A 20634-nucleotide genomic window follows, 5' to 3' on the forward strand; every position below is an offset into this window, starting at 1 on the left:
CCCCCTCTCTCTCCTTCCCCCTCTCTCTCTCTCCTTCCCCCTCTCTCTCTCCCTCCTTCCCCCTCTCTCTCCTTCCCTCTCTTTCTCTCTCTCTCTCTCCTTCCCTCTCTCTCTCTCTCCTTCCCCCTCTCTCTCTCTCTCCTTCCCCCCCTCTCTCTCTCTCCTTCCCCTTTCTCTCTCTCCTTCCCCCTCTCTCTCTCCTTCCCCCTCTCTCTCTCTCCTTCCCCCTCTCTCTCTCTCCTTCCCCCTCTCACTCTCTCCTTTCCCCTCGCTCTCTCCTTCCCCCTCTCTTTCCTTCCCTCTCTCTCTCTCTCTCTCTCTCTCTCTCTCCTTCCCTCTCTCTCTCTCCTTCCCCCTCTCTCTCTTTCCCCCCTCCCTCTCTCTCTCTCTCTCTCTCTCCTATGTATCTACACAGAGAGAACCGCGCCGCCCGAGAGACAGCGAGCGGGGGAACGGCGCCGGCGGGCTGGACCGGGAGCTCAGCTGAGGTGAGTTAGGCACCAGGCGAGACATACCCAAAACTGTAAAACCTGGTGTATATGGCTACTGGCGATCCCCTTTAACAAAAAACGAAGTTAAAGAACCACCTCCTGGGTGCTTAGGAAGAGTTCTTCAATCCCAACAGTTTTATAAACACTTTTATAAACATTGCAGAGGGTTCTTCATTTCCCTCGGCAATGCCGGGTACTCCAGCTAGTTTGAGATAAATGCATTGATCTTTTGTATACCATTATTCCACAGTGTAACTTCAGGTGAATGGATTAACCCTTTGTATAGTATTATCTCAAACTGAAATTTGAATTAGATGCATTAACTCTTTGTGTGCTATTATCCCACACTGTAACTTCCGATGAACATCCTTTGTGTACAGCACAGAAGGAGGCCATTTGGCCCATCGAGTCTGCGCCGGCTCTTTCGAAGGGCAATCCAGTTAATCCCACTCTCCCGCTCTTTCCCCATCTCCCTGCAATTTTTTCTCCTTTGAAATTCGAGAGGAGTGCAGGAACCCTTTGTATGCTATGATGCCACGGTGTAATTTGAGATGAACAATGGCCCAGAAATTCGGTCTCCACGGGTGAGTACACACTGGATACTCACCCGTAAGCCCAATGGAAGTGCCGGTTTCCTGCATGCACTGCGCATACACGGGAAACCGGCACTTCCGTTCCCCTGAACTAAGGGGCTCAGAGGTCGAACGCGTGCGCAGGAGAGGCTGCGTGTGCGCATCGAACTTCTTTTTTTTTACAGGTTTTCCCGGGAGGGTAAGTCTCCAGAAGTTAGACATGTAAAAAGCAGGCGTAAGGCCTGCTTTTTACAAGGTAAGTGGTGAATTAATTAAAATTAAAACATTTTTTCCACAGGTTTATTATTTTTAAATACTTTAAAGCAAGGTAAGTTTATCATTAGCCCGTTAGAAAATAAAATTATTTTTTTCAAAAATTTAAATTATTGTTTAAAATAGTTATTTCATGTAATTTATAGTTTATTTTAAAAATGTGATATAAAAAAATGTATTTGAAGATTTAGTGATGTTTTGGGGCCCGTAGTATTTATAAGTTTTGACAGCTCTTCCTGTCAATCTTATGAATGGAGCATTCCTGCTCCAATTGGCTCCCCGTGGCCCACGTGATCCCAGGGGCCGCATCGAACTAACTGTGCCCTGGGATACGCAAGCACTGCGCGCCGGCAGCTGGAGCAGGCCCCGGATCGGAATTCCATGCGGGCCCACAGCTCAACGGTCGGCGCGCAAGGTAAGTGCAGGTTGGGGGCTTGCATCCGCGGGAAGCCCCCGACCCGAATTTCTGGGCCATTATCCTTGGTAAGGGAATCAAGAACAAGGGGACATAATATTACTATAAGGCGGGCCATTCAGGGGTGAAATCAAGAAGCACCTTTTCACACAAAGGGTTGTAGAAATGTAGAGCTCTTCCCCCAAAAGGCTGTGGATGCTGGGACAATTGGAGCTTTCAAGACTGAAATGGTACATTTTTGTTTGGTAAGGGCGAGTACTGCGTACAGTTGTGGTCTCCATATTTAAGGAAGGATATACTTGCATTGGAGGCAGTTCAGAGAAGGTTCACTAGGTTGATTCCCGGGATGAAGGGGTTGACGTATGACAAAAGGTTGAGCAGGTTGGGCCTATACTCATTGGAGTTTAGAAGATTGAGAGGTGATCTTATTGAAACATATAAGATTCTGAGGGGGATTGACAGGGTGGATGCTGAGAGGATGTTTCCCCTAGTGGGGGTAACTAGAACTAGGGGGCATAGTTTCAGAATAAGGGGTCGCCCATTTAAGACGGAGATGAGGAGGAACTTCTTCTCTCAGAGGGTTGTGAATCTTTGGAATTCTCTACCCCGGAGAGCTGTGGAGGCGGAGTCATTGAATATATTCAAGGCGGCGATTGACAGACATTTGAACTACAAAGGAGTCGAGGGGTATGGGGAGAGAGCGGGAAAGTGGTGTTGAGGCCAAGATTGGATCAGCCATGATCTTATTGAATGGCGGAGCAGGCTCGAGGGGCCGATTGGCCGACTCCTGCTCCTGTTTCTTATGTTCTTATCAAGGGATATGGAGCAAAGGCGGGTAAAGGTGCAGATCAGCCATGATCTAATTGAATGGTGGAGCAGGCTCGAGGAGCTGAATGGCCTCCTCCTGTGCCTATTGTTCCTATGCTCCTAACCCTTTGCACATTATAATAACACAGTGTCATTTCAGATTAACTCATTAACCCTCTGTACACGATTAGCCCATGCTGTAATTTGAGATGAATGCATTAACCCTTTGTACATTGTTATCTTAAAGAGTAATTTCAAGCGCACCGTGAAATAAAGATATTCTGACATTTATGCAAATGTTGTCAGTTTGAGAAAGTACATTCTAACGATTTAGACTTGGGAATCAAAACCACAATTTCTAACTTTGCAGATGACACCAAATTGGGGGGGATAGTCAATACTGAGGAGGACTGCAACAAGTTACAGGAAGACATTAACAAAACTTGCAGAATGGGCATATAGTTGGCAAATGAAATTCAACACAGATAAATGTGAGGTGTTACATTTTGGTAGGAAGAATAGGGAGGTCACTTATCACTTGGAGGGTGCGAGTCTGGGTGGGGTGTAGAGGAGCAAAGGGATCTCAGAGTACAAATACACAAATCACTAAAAGTAGCGACACAGGTTAACAAGGCCATAAAAAAGGCAAACCAGGCACGAGGGTTTATTTCTAGAGGGATAGAATTGAAAAGTAGGGAAGTTATGCTAAACTTGTATTGAACCTTGGTTAGACCACACTTGGAGTACTGCGTACAGTTCTGGTCACCATATTATAAAAAGGATATAGAGGCACTGGAGAGGGTGCAGAGAAGATTTACAAGGATGATACCAGAAATGCGAGGGTATACACATCAGGAAAGGATGAACAGGCTGGGTCTCTTTTCGCTTGAAAAAAGGAAGCTGAGGGGTGACCTAATAGAGGTCTTTAAAATTATGAAAGGTTTTGATAGAGTGGATACAGAGAGAGTTTCCACTTGTGGGGAAGAGCATAACTAGAGGCCATCAATATAAGATAGTCACCAAGAAATCCAATAGGGAATTCAGAAGAAACTTCTTTACCCAGAGAGTGGTGAGAATGTGGAACTCGCTACCACAGGGAATGGTTGAAGTGAATAGTATCGATACATTTAAGGGGAGACTAGACAAGCATATGAGGGAGAAGGGAATAGAGGGTTATGCTGATAGATTTAGATGAGGAAAGATGGGAGGAGGCTCGAGTGGAGCATAAACGCCGGCATGGACTGGTTGGGCCGAATGGCCTGTTTCTGTGCCGTATATCCTACGTAATCCTATGTAAAGACTTTCGAAGCTAAAAGGGAATTTCTATAGATTCGACTTCTATAGAGCCTTTCGCGACCTCAGGTCGTCCCAAAGCCCTTTACAGCTTTAGAAAGTTACACACTATCTCTGAAAATTTCAATTGTAATGTATTTTCTCTTGCAAAAAACATAAATGACTAGTATCCCAAGCGTGCAGCTGGAAATTTCCCCAATGTGAAGCCAGCCAACTTGTAAGGCGGATTGTGTTTCCAGTGAGTCTCATTATTACAAGTTTGTGGGGACCACCAACTCCTTATTTTAATCATGGCTTTCAATTTTTTTAAACTAAAAGGAAATCATTTTAACCCTATTTTAACCCTAACCAGTTATTCCTTTATAAGGTAACTGCAGTAACATTTAAGAAATATAAGAAATAGGAGCAGGAGTCGGCCATAAGGCCCCTCGAGTCTGCTCCGCCATTCAGTAAGATCATGGCTGATCTTCTGCCTCATCTCCACCTTCCCGCACTATCCCCTGATCCCGATGTCAGGTGGTCAGAACATCAGGTGATCACAACACCTGTTCAAACCTCCAGGAATGCCTCCAAGCAGAGTTTGCAACCCTAACTCAAAAGGAACTTGGAGCGATGTTTGGCAAGGAAGATGATTGAGACGTATGAGAGATTGGGTAGTGTAAGGTGTTTTACACACATTAGGTCTACTTAGAAAGAAGAAAGAAAGAAAGGTCTTGCATTTCTATAGCGCCTTTCATGACCTCAGGTCATTCCAAAGCGCTTTACAGCCAAGGAAGTACTTTTGAAGTGTGTGGACACCTCCGATTAGATGGCGTTAGCAGCTAGGCCAACAGGTAAAGAATCTCACTAATACATAAGCAAAATACTGCAGTACCTTGGGCCATTTTTCTACATTAAAAGCTCGATGGAACACATAGAAGATAGGAGCAGGAGTAGGCCATTCGGCCCCTCGAGCCTGCTCTGCCATTCAATGAGATCATGGCTGATCATCCAAATTCAGTACCCTGTCCCTGCCTTCTCCCTATATCCCTTGATCCCTTTAGCCTTAAGAAATATATCCAACTCCTTCTTGAATATATTTAATGAATTGGCCTCTACTGCCTTCTGTGGTAGAGAATTCCACAGGTTCACCACTCTCTGGGTGAAGAAATTCCTCCTCATCTCAGTCCTAAATGGCTTACCCCTTATCCTTAGACTGTGACCCCTGGTTCTGGACTCCCCGACCATCGGGAACATCCTTCCTGCATCTAGTCTGTCTAGTCCTGCTAGAATTTTATAAGTTTCAATGAGATCCCCTCTCATTCTTCTAAACTCCAGCGAGTATAAGCCCAATCGACCCAATCTCTCCTCATACGTCATTCCTGCCATCCCAGGTATCAGTCTGGTGAATCTTCGCTGCACCCCCTCCATGGCAAGAACATCCTTCCTCAGATAAGGCGACCAAAACTGCACACAATAGTCAAGATCCCACAAACAGCACCATGATAGTGACCAGATAATCAGTTTTTTAGTGATGTTGATTGAGGGATAAATATCAGCCAGGACAGGGGGGGGGGGGGGGATAACTCCCCTGCTCTTCTTTGAAATAGTGCCATGGGATCTTTCACGTCCACTTGAGAGGGCAGACGGGGTCTCGGTTTAACGTCTCGGCCGATAGACGGCACCTTAGTGCAACGGTTGGTGGGGCTGCAATGGTCCGTTCCAGTTGGCACATATACAAGCCCAGTTAAGCTGAGAATATTCACAATTTTCATCCACTCCAGTCCGTAGCCGTGAGCACAATGCTTTGTGCACCAGTGATAGTGCTAGCTTAACACCAACATTAAATCCATTTATATAGCACCTTTAATGTAGTAAAACATCCCAAGGTGTTTCCACAGTAAGACCCATTAAGACCCCTTCCCTTAAAACCCACCAATGGCCAAGCTTTTGGACTGTCCTCCTAATCTCTTTCTCTGACAAGACGTCCAGTTTTATTGATGACTCCTCTGTGAAATGCCTTGGAGCGTTTTTCTACATTAAAAGCTCTATGGAAATGCTCATCATTATCGACTGACTAATTCTTTTTCCCAATTTTGTCCTGTTTCCCGGCTGGATCTCGCAGGGTGCAACACCCCGAGTGCAGGCAGGCCACCAGGTCTCACTCAGGTGGCATTCTTCACCTGGTCAGGCAGCATCTGTGGAGAGGGAAACAGAGTTAACCTTTCAGATTTCCAGCATCCGCAGTACTTTGCTTATGTATTAGTGAGATTCTTCATCTGTTGGCCTAGCTACTGACGCAATCTACTCAGAGGTGTCCACACAATCATTCACAATGTCACCTGAGCCTTTCAGTTAGATTCTGAATCTCACTCTCAGCTACTCGTTATAGTCACGACTATTCATTCATCTGTAAATAACCTCTGAGTCAGAGGTTGTGGGTGCAAGCCTCACCCTGGAGACTAGAGAGGCTGACACTTCACTGCAGTCCTGAGGGAGTGCTGCACTGTCAGAGGTGCCGCCTTTCAGACTAGATGTTAAAGTAAAAACCTGTCTGCTTGCTCGGGTGACATAAAGGACCCCGTGGCATTATTCAAAGTGGAGCATGGGAGTTCTCCCGCTGTCTTGACAGTGTGCAAATCAGCCACTGCCTTATATAATAATGACTATAATTCAAAAGAAATTAATTGGCTGTAAAGCGCTTTGGGATGTCCTGAGGATGTGAAAGGCGCTATAGAAATGCAATTAATTCCTTCCTTCCTTCCTTCCATCCTTCCTGTCTTCCATCCTTCCTTTTCTCCCTCCTTCCCTCCCCTTCCCACCTCTTCCCTCCCTCCTTCCTTCCTTCTCTCCCTCCCTTCTTCCTTCCCTCCTTCCTTCCTTACCTCTCTCCCTCCTTTTGAAAGTGAATGTGCAGGTGCAGCAAGCCATTAGGAAGGCAAATGGTATGCTGGCCTTCATTACAAGAGGATTTGAGTACAGGAGTAAAGAAGTCTTACTCCAATAATATAGGGCCTTGGTGAGACCACACCTGGAGTACTGTGTACAATTTTGGTCTCCTTACCTAAGGAAGGATATACTTGCCATAGAGGGAGTGCAACAAAGGTTCACGAGATTGATTCCTGGGATGGCGGGACTGTTATATTAGAAGAGATTGAGTAAACTAGGCCTGTATTCTCTTGAATTCAGAAGAATGAGAGGGGATCTCATTGAAGTATACAAAATTATTACAGGGCTTGATAGGATGGATGCTGGGAGAATTTTTCCTTGGCTGGGGAGTCTAGAACCAGGGGCCACAGCCTCAGGATAAAGGGTAGGCCATTCAGGACTGAGATGAGAAGACATTTCTTCACACAGAGGGTGGTAAATCTTTGGAATTCTCTACCCCAGAGGGCTGTGGAGGCTCAGTCATTGGGTATATTCAAAACAGAAGTCGATAGATTTCTGACTAGTAAGGGCATCAAGGGATATGGCAATAGGGCCGGTGAATGGAGTCGAGGCAGAAGATCAGCCATGATCTCATTGAATGGCGGAGCAGGCTCGAAGGGCCGAATGGCCTACTCCTGCTTCTATTTCCTATGTTCTTATGTTCTTCCTTCCTTCCCTCCCTCCCTCTCTCTCCTCCTTCCCTTCCTCCCTTCCTTCCCTCCCTCCTTCCTTCCTTGTTCGCGTCCTCTCTTCTGTCCTTCCCTCCCTTCTGTCCTTCCCTCCCTCCTTCCCTCCTTCCCTCCTTTTGTCCTTTCTTCCCTCCCTCCTTCCCTTCCTTCCTTCCTTCCTTCCTTACCTACCTCCCTCCTTCCTTCCCTCCCTCCCTCCCTCCCTCTCTCCTCCTTCCCTTCCTCCTTTCCTTCCCTCCCTCCTTCCTTCCTTCCTTCCTTCCCTCCCTCCTTCCTTCCTTGTTCCCTTCCTCCATTCTGTCCTTCCCTCCCTACTTCCCTCCCTCCCTCCTTTCGTTCTTCCTTCCCTCCCTCCTTCCTTACTTGCTTCCTTCCCTCCTTCCTTCCCTCCCCTTTTCCCTCCCTCCCTCCCTCCCTCATAATATGATCGAGCTCTCAGTCGAGATGGAGAGTGAGGAAATTGAATCAGAGACTAAGGTCCAGAACTTAAATAAAGGGAATTACGAGAGTATGAGACGGGAATTGGGTAAGATTGATTGGGTGGTGTTTCTGGGGGGATTGACAGTGGATAGACAATGGCAAGCATTCAAAGATAGAATGGAAGAATTCCAGAACATGTTTATACCGGTTTGGCATAAAAATAAACCTAAAAAGGTGGCTCAACCGTGGATAACGAGGGAAATTAGGGACAGCATAAAATCAAAAAAAAGGGCATATCAACTGGCAAAAAAAAGCACCAGACCGGAAGATTGGGGGCAGTACAGGATACAGCAAAAGAGGACAAAGGGATTAATCAGGAAGGGGAAAATAGAATACGAAAGTAAACTTGCAGCAAACATAAAGACAGACTGCAAAAGCTTTTATCGGTATATCAGGAGGAAAAGACTGGTAAAATCCCAAGTCGGTCCCTTGCAGTCCGATTCGGGAGAATATATAATGGAGAATAAGGAAATGGCAGACCAATTAAACTCATACTTTGGTTCTGTATTCACAAAGGAGGACACAAATAACCTCCCAGGAATATCGGCAAACATAGGGACTAATGAGAGGGAGGAGCTGACAGAAATTAGTATCTCTAGGGATATGGTGTTGGGTAAGTTGAGGGGACTGAAGGCCGACAAATCCCCGGGGCCTGATAAACTACATCCTAGGGTACTTAAGGAGGTGGCCCTGGAGATAGCAGATGCTCTAAGGATCATCTTCCGGAACTCCATTGACTCGGGAACAGTACCCGTGGATTGGAGGGTAGCTAATGTTACCCCAATATTTAAAAAGGGGGGTAGAGAGAAAGCAGGGAATTATAGACCAGTAAGCCTTACATCGGTTGTGGGCAAAATGCTAGAGTCCATTATTAAGGATAAAATAGCGGAGCACTTGACAAATGGGGAAAGGATCGGACAGAGTCAACATGGATTTACAAAGGGTAAATCGTGTTTGACTAATCTGCTGGAATTTTTTGAGGAAGTAACTGGTAAAATAGATGGGGGAGAGCCAGTGGATGTGGTGTACCTTGACTTCCAGAAAGCCTTCGATAAGGTTCCACACAAAAGATTATCATGCAAAATTAAGGCTCATGGGATTGGGGGCAAAGTATTAACGTGGATAGAGAACTGGCTGGCGGATAGAAAACAGAGAGTTGGAATAAACGGCTCGTTTTCGGAGTGGCAGGCAGTGACCAGCGGGGTGCCGCAAGGATCTGTCCTGGGACCCCAGCTGTTCACAATATATATAAATGATCTGGATCAGGGAATTGGATGCAATATTTCCAAATTCGCTGACGACACTAAACTAGGAGGAGGGGTGGGCTCTGATGAGGATGTCAGGAGGCTACAGTGCGATTTGGACAGGTTGGGGGAATGGGCGGATACGTGGCAGATGCACTATAATGTGGATAAATGCGAGGTTATCCACTTTGGGGGTAAAAACAGGAGGGTAGATTATTATCTAAATGGCAATAGATTGGGAGATGGGGAAGTGCAGAGGGACCTGGGTGTTCTTGTGCACCAGTCACTGAAGGAGAGCATGCAGGTGCAACAGGCGATTAAGAAGGCAAATGGTATGTTGGCCTTCATATCAAGGGGGTTCGAGTATAGGAATAGGGATACCTTACTACAGCTGTACAAGGTGCTGGTGAGACTGCATCTGGAGTATTGTGTACAGTTTTGGTCGCCCCATCTGCGGAAGGATGTTCTTGCCATGGAAAGAGTGCAGCGGCGATTCACCAGGCTGATACCTGGAATGGCGGGAATGACCTACGAGGAGAGATTGAATAGTTTGGGCTTGTACTCACTGGAGTTTAGAAGATTGAGAGGGGATCTCATCGAAACATATAAAATTATGGCAGGCCTGGACAGGCTGAATTCAGAGAGAATGTTTCCAATGGCAGGGGAGCACAGAACCAGGGGCCACAGTCTAAAAATAGCGGGCAAATCATTTAAAACAGAGATGAGGAAGAATTTCTTCACTCAAAGAGTGGTGAGCCTGTGGAATTCCCTGCCACAGAGGGCTGTGAAGGCTAATTCAATAAATATTTTCAAGAGAGAATTGGATATATTTCTGAAGGCTAAGGGGATTAAGGGTTACGGAGAAAAGGCGGGGACGGGGTACTGAACTGGTAAGATCAGCTAAGATCTCAGACGAAGATCAGCCATGATCTCATTGAATGGCGGAGCAGGCTCGAAGGGCCGAATGGCCTACTCCTGTTCCTATCTCTATGTTTCTATGTTTTTCTATGTTTTCCTTCCTTCCTTCCTTCCTTCCTTCCTTCCTTCCTTCCTTCCTTCCTTCCTTCCTTCCTTCCTTCCTTCCTTCCTTCCTTCCCTCCCTCCCTCCTTCCTTTCTTGCTCCCTTCCTTCCTTCCTTCCCTCCCTCCTTACCTCCTCCTTCCCTCCCTCCCTCCTTCCTTCCTTCTTTCCTTCCTCAGCAAAGATATATTCCAGTGAGAAAGAAAGACTCTAAGAAAAGGATAAACCATCAGTGGCTAACTAAGGGAGTAAAGGATGGTATCAAATTGAAAACGAAAGCATACAATGTTGCGAAGAATAGTAGAAGGCCAGAGGATTGGGAAATTTTAAAAACCAGTAAAGGACAACTAAAAAAATGATAAAGAGAGAGAAGATAGCTTATGAGAGTAAACTAGCAAGAAATATAAAAACAGACAGTAAGAGCTTCTACAGGTATATAAAAAGGAAGAGAGTAGCTAAAGTAAACGTTGGTCCCCTAGAAGATGAGTCTGGGCAATTAATAATGGGAAACAGGGAAATGGCGGAGACTTTGAACAAATATTTTGAATCAGTCTTCACGGTAGAAGACACTAAAAGCATCCCAATAATGGATAATCAAGGGGCTATAGGGAGGGAGGAACTTAAAACAATCACTATCACTAGAGAGAAAGTACTAGGCAAACTAATGGGACTAAAGGTGGACAAGTCCCCTGGACCTGATGGCCTGCATTCTAGAGTCTTAAAAGAGGTGGCTGCAGAGATAGTGGATGCATTGGTTGTAATCTACCAAAATTCCCTGGATTCTGGAGAGGTCCCAGCAGACTGGAAAACCGCAAATGTAATGCCCCTATTTTTAACAAAGGAGGGAGACAGAAAGCAGGCAACTATTGACCAGTTAGCCTAACATCTGTCATTGGGAAAATGCTGGAGTCCATTATTAAGGAAGTAATAGCAGGACATTTAGAAAAATCATAATATAGTCATGGTGTGGAGATGCCGGAGTTGGACTGGGGTGGACAAATGTAAGAAGTCACACAACACCAGGTTATAGTCCAACAGCTTTATTTGAAATCACAAGCTTTCGGAGCGCTGCTCCTTCTTCAGGTGAAGTGGAGAAATGCATAAAGACACAGCTTATATAGTCAGAGAAACATGTCAGATGTTTACAGGTAACCTTTCCAACTGCCATTTATCACACCTCGGCAGAGAGATAATCACAGCAGTCAAAGGTGTGAATGGTGTCCAAACAGGTCAGTCAGGGAAACATTACATCAAAGAACAATGAGGTGGGGTCACAAGGGGTCAAATATTGCAGATGCTGGGGTCTGTATGAAAAACAAAAAAAGACAAAAAACATTTTTTTTTTTTTTTGGCTGGAAATCACAGCAGGTCCGGCCGCATCTGTGTAGAGAGAACAAGCCAATGTCGACTCGAGTCTGGATGACCCTGCATCAGGTGGGGTTACATGTAGCGTGACATGAACCCAAGATCTCGGTTGAGGCCGTCCTCATGGGTGCAGAACTTGGCTATCAGTTTCTGCTCTGACTATATAAGCTGTGTCTTTATGCATTTCTCCACTTCACCTGAAGAAGGAGCAGCGCTCCGAAAGCTTGTGATTTCAAATAAAGCTGTTGGACTATAACCTGGTGTTGTGTGACTTCTTACATAATATAGTCAAGCAGAGTCAGCATGGTTTTATGAAAGAGAAATCATGTTTGACAAATTTGCTGGAGTTCTTTGAGGATATAACAAGCAGGGTGGATAAAGGGGAACCAGTAGATGTCGTATATTTGGATTTCCAGAAGGCATTCAATAAGGTGCCACATAAAAGGTTACTACACAAGATAAGAGCTCACAGGGTTGGGGGTAATATATTAGCATGGATAGAGGATTGGCTAACTAACAGAAAACAGAGAGTCGGAATAAATGGGTCATTTTCAGGTTGGCAAACTGTAACTAGTGGGGTGCCGCAGGGATCAGTGCTGGGGCCTCAACTATTTACAATCTATATTAATGACTTGAATGAAGGGACCGAATGTAATGTAGCCAAATTTGCTGGTGATACAAAGATAGGTGGGAAAGCAAATTGTTTGGAGGATGCAAAGAATCTCCAAAGGGATATAGATAGGCTAAGTGAGTGGGCAAAAATCTGTCAGATGGAGTTTAATGTGGGAAAATGCGAGGTTATCCACTTTGGTAGGAAAAATAAAAAAGCAAATTATTAGTTAAATGGGGAGAGATTACAAAATGCTGAGGTACCGAGAGATCTGGGGGTCCTTGTACATGAAACACAAAAGGTTATCATGCAGGTACAGCAAGTAATTAGGAAGGCAAATGGAATGTTGGCCTTTATTGCAAAGGGAATGGAATATAAAAGTAGGGAAGTCCTGTTACAACTGTCCAGGGCGCTGGTGAGACCACACCTGGAGTACTGCAGATAGTTTTGGTCTCCTTATTTAAGGAAGGATATACTTGCATTGGAGGCAGTTCAGAGAAGGTTCACGAAGTTGATGCCGGAGATGAAGGGAGTATCTTATGAAGAAAGGTTGAGCAGGTTGGGTCTATACTCATTGGAGTTTAGAAGAATGAGAGGGGATCTTATTGAAACATATAAGATTCTGAAGGGGCTAGACAGGGTAGATGCAGAGAGGATGTTTCCCCTTGTGGGGGAATCTAGAACTAGGGGGCATAATTTCAGAATAAGGGGGTACCCATTTAAATCGGAAATGAGGAGGAATTTCTTCTCTCAGAGGGTCGTGAATCTTTGGAATTCTCTTCCCCAGAGAGCTGTGGAGGCTGGGTCATTGAATATATTTAAAGTGGAGATAGACGGATTTTTGAAAGGTAAGGGAGTCAAGGGTTATGGGGAGCGGGCAGGGAAGTGGAGTTGAGGCCAAGATCAGATCAGCCATGATCTTATTGAATGGCGGAGCAGGCTCGAGGGGTCAAATGACCTACTCCTGCTCCTACGTCTTATGTTCTTATGTTATGTTCCTCCTTCCTTTTTCCCTTCCTTCCTTCCGTCCTTCCCTCCCTCTTTCCCTCCCTCCTTCCCTCCCTCCTTCCTTCCTTGCACCCTTCCTTCCTTCCTTCCCTTCTTCCTTCCCTCTCTCCCTCCTCCCCTTCCTTCCCTCCTTCCTTCCTTCCCTCCTTCCTTCCCTCCTTCCTTCCCTTCCTTCCTGCCTTCCTTTCTTCCCTCCTTCCCTACCTCCCTACCTCCTATCCTCCCTTGCTTTCTTCCTTTCTTACCCATCTGAACCCATCTTTAGACCCCAGCCTGTAACTCATTCCTGAATGTCTGTTATTTCGGATTTACTATATTTTCAAGATAAATTTCTGCTACTGTGGAACTTGACTAAAATAACACACGTATAACAAAGCGTTTAAGTTATTCACACACGATTATCCCCAGGGAATTACCAGCCATTATCAAACTGACACAGAATAAAAAATATAAAAATACCCACGAGCTCACACAAAGAGGGAGATCTCTGATTTATTAGAGTTTAGATTTATTAACAAAGTGGACTTGTGACGGCACTGTAACACAGTAGAGTGTGCGCCCCCACCATTCTCCTGGGCTAATCCACACCAACCTGGGCAAACATTGAACAAAGGGTAAATGTTTCTGCAAAGAGACGGGGGCAGGAGAGTGAGGCAATTAGGGTCGATGGGAAACTTAAGAGCAGGAAAGCCAGTGCAGAACATCACTTGTCCCTTTTCCTGACTGTAACACTGGGACATTAAACATGTAAAGGGCAGACATGATAGCGAAGGTCATGCGGCCTCACTGTTGGTTTATTTTGGAGGACCGGTGGAAGAGTTTTACAGCACAAGCACACCACAAATGTGGCCTTGAAGCAAAGTGGTTTCAGTTAGCACCCCTATTGTCGATATAGTGTAATGGCATTCTAAGTCGAGATTCAGGACCGGGCCTGACATCGGAGGGAGACTCTCTGGAGGAGAAGGAGTGAGACTCTCTGGAGAAGGAGAGAGACTCTCTGGAGAAGGAGGGAGGCTCTGGAGAAGGAGGGAGACTCTCTGGAGAAGGAGTGAGACTCTCTGGAGGAGAAGGAGTGAGACTCTCTGGAGGAGACGAAGTGAGACTCTCCAGTGAAGGTGAGTCTCTCTGGAGAAGGAGTGAGATTCTCTGGAGGAGAAGGAGTGAGACTCTCTGGAGGAGAAGGAGTGAGACTCTCTGGAGAAGCAGTGAGACTCTCTGGAGGAGACGAAGTGAGACTCTCCGGTGAAGGTGAGTCTCTCTGGAGAAGGAGTGAGATTCTCTGGAGGAGAAGGAGTGAGACTCTCTGGAGGAGAAGGAGTGAGACTCTCTGGAGAAGGAGTGAGATTCTCTGGAGGAGAAGGAGTGAGACTCTCTGGAGGAGAAGGAGTGAGACTCTCTGGAGAAGGAGTGAGACTCTCTGGAGGAGAAGCAGTGAGACTCTCTGGAGGAGAAGGAGTGAGATTCTCTGGAGAAGTAGTGAGACTCTCTGGAGAAGGAGTGAGACTCTTTGGAGAAGGAGTGATATTCTCTGGAGAAGGAGTGAGATTCTCTGGAGAAGGAGTGAGACTCTCTGGAGAAGGAGTGAGACACTCTAGAGAAGGAGGGAGACTCTCTGGAGAAGCAGTGAGACTCTCTGGAGGAGAAGGAGTGAGATTCTCTGGAGGAGAAGGAGTGAGACCCTCTGGAGAAGGAGTGAGATTCTCTGGAGGAGAAGGAGTGAGATTCTCTGGAGCAGGAGTAAGATTCTCCGGAGGAGAAGGAGTGAGACTCTGCAGAGGAGAAGGAGTGAGACGCTCTGGAGAAGGAGTGAGACTCTCTGGAGAAGGAGTGAGATTCTCTGGAGGAGAAGGAGTGAGACTCTCTGGAGAAGGAGTGAGATTCTCTGGAGGAGAAGGAGTGAGATTCTCTGGAGAAGGAGTGAGATTCTCTGGAGGAGAAGGAGTGAGACTCTCTGGAGGAGAAGGAGTGAAACTCTCTGGAGGAGAATGAGTGAGACTCTCTGGAGAAGGAGGGAGCCTCTCTGGAGAAGGAGGGAGACTCTCTGGAGAAGGAGTGAGACTCTCTGGAGAAGGAGGGAGCCTCTCTGGAGAAGGAGTGAGACTCTCGACAAGGACTGAGACTCTCTGGAGGCGAAGGAGTGAGACTCTCTGGAGGAGAAGGAGTGAGACTCTCTGGAGGAAAAGGAGTGAGACTCTCTGGAGAAGGAGTGAGACTCTCTGGAGGAGAAGGAGTGAGACTCTCTGGAGGAGAAGGAGTGAGACTCTCTGGAGAAGGAGTGAGACTCTCTGGAGGAGAAGGAGTGAGACTCTCTGGAGGAGAAGGAGTGAGACTCTCTGGAGGAGAAGGAGTGAGACTCTCTGGAGGAGAAGGAGTGAGACTCTGGAGGAGCGAGTCTCACTCTGCTTCACTTTGGCATCTTACATTTCTATAGCGCCTTTCACGACCACAAGGTGTTCCAAAGCGCTTTACAGCCAGTGAAGTAGTATTTGAAGTGTAGTCACTGTTGCAATGTAGGAAACATAGCAGCCAACTTCTGCACCGCAAGCTCTGACAAACAACAATGGGATAATGGCCAGGTAATCTGTATTCGTGATGTTGGTTGAGGAATAAATATTGGCCCGGGACATCAAGGGGAATTCCCCCTGCTCTGGAGGAGAAGGAGTGAGACTCTCTGGAGAAGGAGTGAGACTCTCTGGAGAAGGAGGGAGTGTCTCTGGAGAAGGAGTGAGATTCTCTGGAGAAGGAGTGAGAGTCTCTGGAGAAGGAGTGAGATTCTCTGGAGAAGGAGTGAGACTCTCTGGAGAAGGAGTGAGACTCTGGACAAGGACTAAGATGCTCTGGAGGAGATGGAGTGAGACTCTCTGGAGATGGAGTGAGACTCTCTGGAGAAGGAGTGAGATTCTCTGGAGAAGGAGTGAGAGTCTCTGGAGAAGGAGTGTGATTCTCTGGAGAAGGAGTGAGAGTCTCTGGAGATGTAGTGAGACTCTCTGGAGAAGGAGTGAGACTCTGGACAAGGACTAAGATGCTCTGGAGGAGATGGAGTGAGACTCTCTGGAGATGGAGTGAGACTCTCTGGAGAAGGAGTGAGATTCTCTGCAGAAGGAGTGAGACTCTCTGCAGAAGGAGGGAGACTCTCTGGAGAAGGAGGGAGACTCTGGAGAAGGAGTGAGACTCTCAGGAGGAGAAGGAGTGAGACTCTCTGGAGAAGGAGGGAGACTCTCTGGAGAAGGAGGGAGACTCTGGAGAATGAGTGAGAATCTCTGGAGAAGGAGTGAGACTCACTGGAGAAGGAGGGAGACTCTGGAGAAGGAGTGAGACACTCTGGAGAAGGAGTGAGACTCACTGGAGAAGGAGTGAGACTCTCTGGAGAAGGAGTGAGACTCTCTGGGGAAGGAGTGAGACTCTCTGGAGGAGAAGGAGTGAGACTCTCTGGAGAAGGAGTGAGACTGTCTGGAGGAGAAGGAGTGAGACTCTCTGGAGAAGGTGTGAGACTCTCTGGAGGAGAAGGAGTGAGACTCTCTGGAGGAGAAGGAGTGAGACTCTTTGGAGGAGAAGGAGTGAGACTCTCTGGAGAAGGAGCGAAACTCTGGAGGAGCGAGTCTCACTCTGCTTCACTTTGGCATTTTGCATTTCTATAGCGCTTTTCACGACCACAAGGTGTTCCAAAGCGCTTTACAGCCTGTGAAGTACTTTTTGAAGTGTAGTCACTGTTGCAATGTAGGAAACGTAGCAGCCAACTTGTGCACCGCAAGCTCCCACAAACAACAATGAGATAATGGCCAGGTAATCTGTATTAGTGATGTTGGTTGAGGAATAAATATTGGCCCGGGACATCAAGGGGAATTCCCGCTGCTCTGGAGGAGAAGGAGTGAGACTCTCTGGAGAAGGAGTGAGATTCTCTGGAGAAGGAGTGTGATTCTCTGGAGAAGGAGTGAGACTCTCTGGAGAAGGAGTGAGATTCTCTGGAGAAGGAGTGAGACTCTGGAAAAGGACTAAGACTCTCTGGAGGAGAAGGAGTGAGACTCTCTGGAGAAGGAGTGAGACGCTCTGGAGAAGGAGTGAGATTCTCTGGAGAAGGAGGGAGAATCTCTGGAGAAGGAGGGAGACTTATTACGTCCGTGAATGATTGAGACACAGACAGCAGGAGTTGAACAAAATAAGTCTTTACTGATGGAAGTCAATAGTGAAACTGAAAACAACAGATGCTCACTAGCGCCTTTTATACAGGGGTGGTCATTGCCGGTACTGCAGCCTGAGGCCAGTTATTCTATTAAAGGTACATACACAACAATTCCTCCCCTTTTAGATAAACAGTACATAACATTCATTTAACAACTAAATAATAACTAATTACAATCACAATTACGGTTGCTAGATACATTGGTTAAGTTTAAGCAATTATAAGTTCAGTTTTTGAGGAGGCTTCCTGATTCTGTCTGGATAACACCTCTTTGTGGTATCAGGTTCTTCTGGCAATGCTGAGTCGGGATCAATGTCGTTGTTTGGTTCATCTGCTTCCAATATTACCGGTTCTGCGGTAGCTGCAATTGGAACGTCGATTTCATTACCAGGTGTATCAGATCGTGGTGTGGAGTTGACGTTTTCCAGTGACTCTAGAATCTGGTCAGCATGGCGTCTTACAATGCTCTCCCCAACGTCCACGGTATACATGAGAGGTCCTTGTCGTGTACAATTCGTTCCTGGCTGCCATTTCTCAGTGCGGTAGTCCCGGGCCAAAACTGGTTGACCTATCTTAAAACTCCTGGTTGGCCTTTCATTCATATTCTGAAACTGCCTGTTCTCCACATCTCTTCGGACGTTTGGCTTAACCAAATCCAAGCGGCATCGTAGTCTTCGATTGAAGAACATCATGGCTGGAGTTTGGTTGGTAACCGCATGTGTCGCATTCCGGTAGGCAAACAAGAGGTTGTCCACCTTGTGTTGTAGGGGTATATCTTCATGACACATTGCCTTGATAGCCTTCTTGAATGTTTGGACAAACCTCTTGGCCAATCCATTAGTGGCTGGATGATATGGGGCAGGTGTGTAATGCTTAACACCATTGTTCTTTAAGAACCTCCGGAACTCTTCAGACACAAACTGTGGTCCAGTGTCAGAGCAAATCTGTTCAGGCAGCCCATTCCTGGCGAATATGGTTCGTAAAACTGTGATAGTTTTTCCGTGGTGGTTGAGGACATTTTTATTACCACTGGCCACTTTGAATGTGCATCCACCGCAATTAAAAACATCGAGTCCATGAAGGGACCAGCAAAATCAATGTGCACCCTTTGCCATGGAGATGAGGGCCACTCCCATGGATGCAGAGGAGCTTCTGGTGGGGCGTTTTGGACCTTCTGGCATCCTGCACAGCTCTTGGTCATCTCTTCGATTTCTCTATCGATTCCCGGCCACCACACAAACGCTCTGGCTAAGTTCTTCATTTTTACCCCACCCAGATGGCCCTCATGAAGCTCATTGAGCACTCTATCCGTCAACTTAGGTGGAATTACTACTCTGGATCCACACATCAAGGTTTCTCTACACACTGACAGCTGTTCTCTTCTCGGCGAGAATGCTGGCAGCAGTGGTTCACCATGTGCTGGCCATCCCTTCACCGTTAAATCATAGACCCGTGATAGTGTCGGGTCATTCCGTGTTTCCTTTTCTATGTTTGCATTCGTCACAGGGAGACATTCGACTATAGTCGAGTGGAATAACTCCACTGGATCCACTGCCAGTTCTTCTTCCACCGTCGGCAACGGTAGGCACGACAATCCATCAGCATTCCCATGCTGTTTAGTTCCTTTGTACTCGATGTCATATTGGTGTGCCCCTAGGAAAAGGGACCATTTCTGCAGCCGTTGTGCTGTCATTATCGGTACACCCTTCTGAGGGTTGAAAATGGAGACAAGAGGTTGATGATCGGTTAGTAGAGTAAATTTTTGACCGTGCAGGTAGTGATTGAACTTCTTCACCCCCCACACTAGGCTGAGGGCCTCTCTGTCAATCTGGGCGTAGTTACGCTCGGCAGAAGTTAACGAGCGTGACGCAAAAGCTATCGGCCTCTCTAAACCATCAAGGAATTTATGTGACAGTACCGCCCCAATTCCGTAGGGAGACGCATCACACGCCAGTCTGATCGGCAGTGCTGGGTTGTAGTGAGCCAATACTTCCCTTGAAGTGATTAAGTCCTTACTCTTCTGAAAGACCCGCTTACAATCATCGCTCCATTTCCATGCTACCCCCGTTCGTAGCAGGGCATTCAGTGGGTGCAGAATTGTTGACAAATTTGGCAAAAACTTATGGTAGTAATTCACCAATCCGAGGAATGACCTCAGTTGCGACACATTTTCAGGCGCTGGGGCCTTAACAACTGCTTCAATTTTGTCAGGGGACTTATGTAACCCCTCTTCATCAATCACGTGGCCACAATACGATATCTGTTTCTTAAAAAATTCGCACTTGGGGCGGTTGGCTCGCAGCCCATGTTCCCGTAGTCTAGTGAGCACCTGTTCTAGGTTGTTAAGGTGTTCACTGTCATCTTCACCTGTCACAAGGATGTCGTCCAAGTAACACTGAGTCCCCGGAATCCCTTGCAGGACTTGTTCCATCGCTCTTTGCCATATCGCCGGAGCCGATGCTACTCCGAATACCAATCGATGATACTGGTAAAGACCTTTGTGAGTGTTTATCGTGAGATACTTCCTAGAGGACTCTTCAACCTCCATCTGCAAATATGCTTGTGCTAGGTCAATTTTTGTAAAACGCTTCCCTCCAGACAGTGAGGCGAAGATGTCTTCTATCCTTGGAAGAGGATATTGTACTGTGTGAAGGACTGGGTTCACCGTCACCTTGAAATCCCCACAGATGCGAATCTTCCTTGGCTCCCCGGACTTATTGCTTAACGTTTTCTTCATGACAGGAACAATGGGTGTCGCCCACTCGCTCCAGTCGACCTTAGACAACATGCCTGCTTTCTCCAGATTCTCCAGCTCTGCCTCGACGGCTGGGCGAATTGCATATGGTACCGGTCTTGCTTTGAAAAACTTGGGAACTGCATTCTCTTCTATTTTTATCGAGGCGGTTACGCCTTTAAGCGTGCCCAGTTCTTGTTGAAATACCTCTTTGGCGTTAGCTAAGATTGTTGACAATCGTCCAGGAGTGATGTCTTCATCTTTTTTACCGTCCACCGTCATTGCATGAATGGAGTGCCAATCTAAGTTTATCTTCCTGATCCATTCCCGTCCCAATAACGGTGGTCCACCATTTGGCAGTATGTAGAGATACAATTTCTGTATTTTCTTGCCGTTGTATTCAACAGGCACCCTTATTTTTCCTCTGGGGTATACCTTTTGCCCCGTATACGTCGTCAAGACGATGGATGTCTCTCTCAAGGGTATGTGTGAAAATAGCCGCTCGTAGTCTCATCGATTCATGACGGTTAGCGCTGATCCTGTATC

The sequence above is a fragment of the Somniosus microcephalus genome, chromosome 2 (genome assembly GCF_052327205.1).
Source record: "Somniosus microcephalus isolate GS21.2 chromosome 2, FLI_Smic_1.0, whole genome shotgun sequence".
Lineage (NCBI taxonomy): Eukaryota > Metazoa > Chordata > Chondrichthyes > Squaliformes > Somniosidae > Somniosus > Somniosus microcephalus.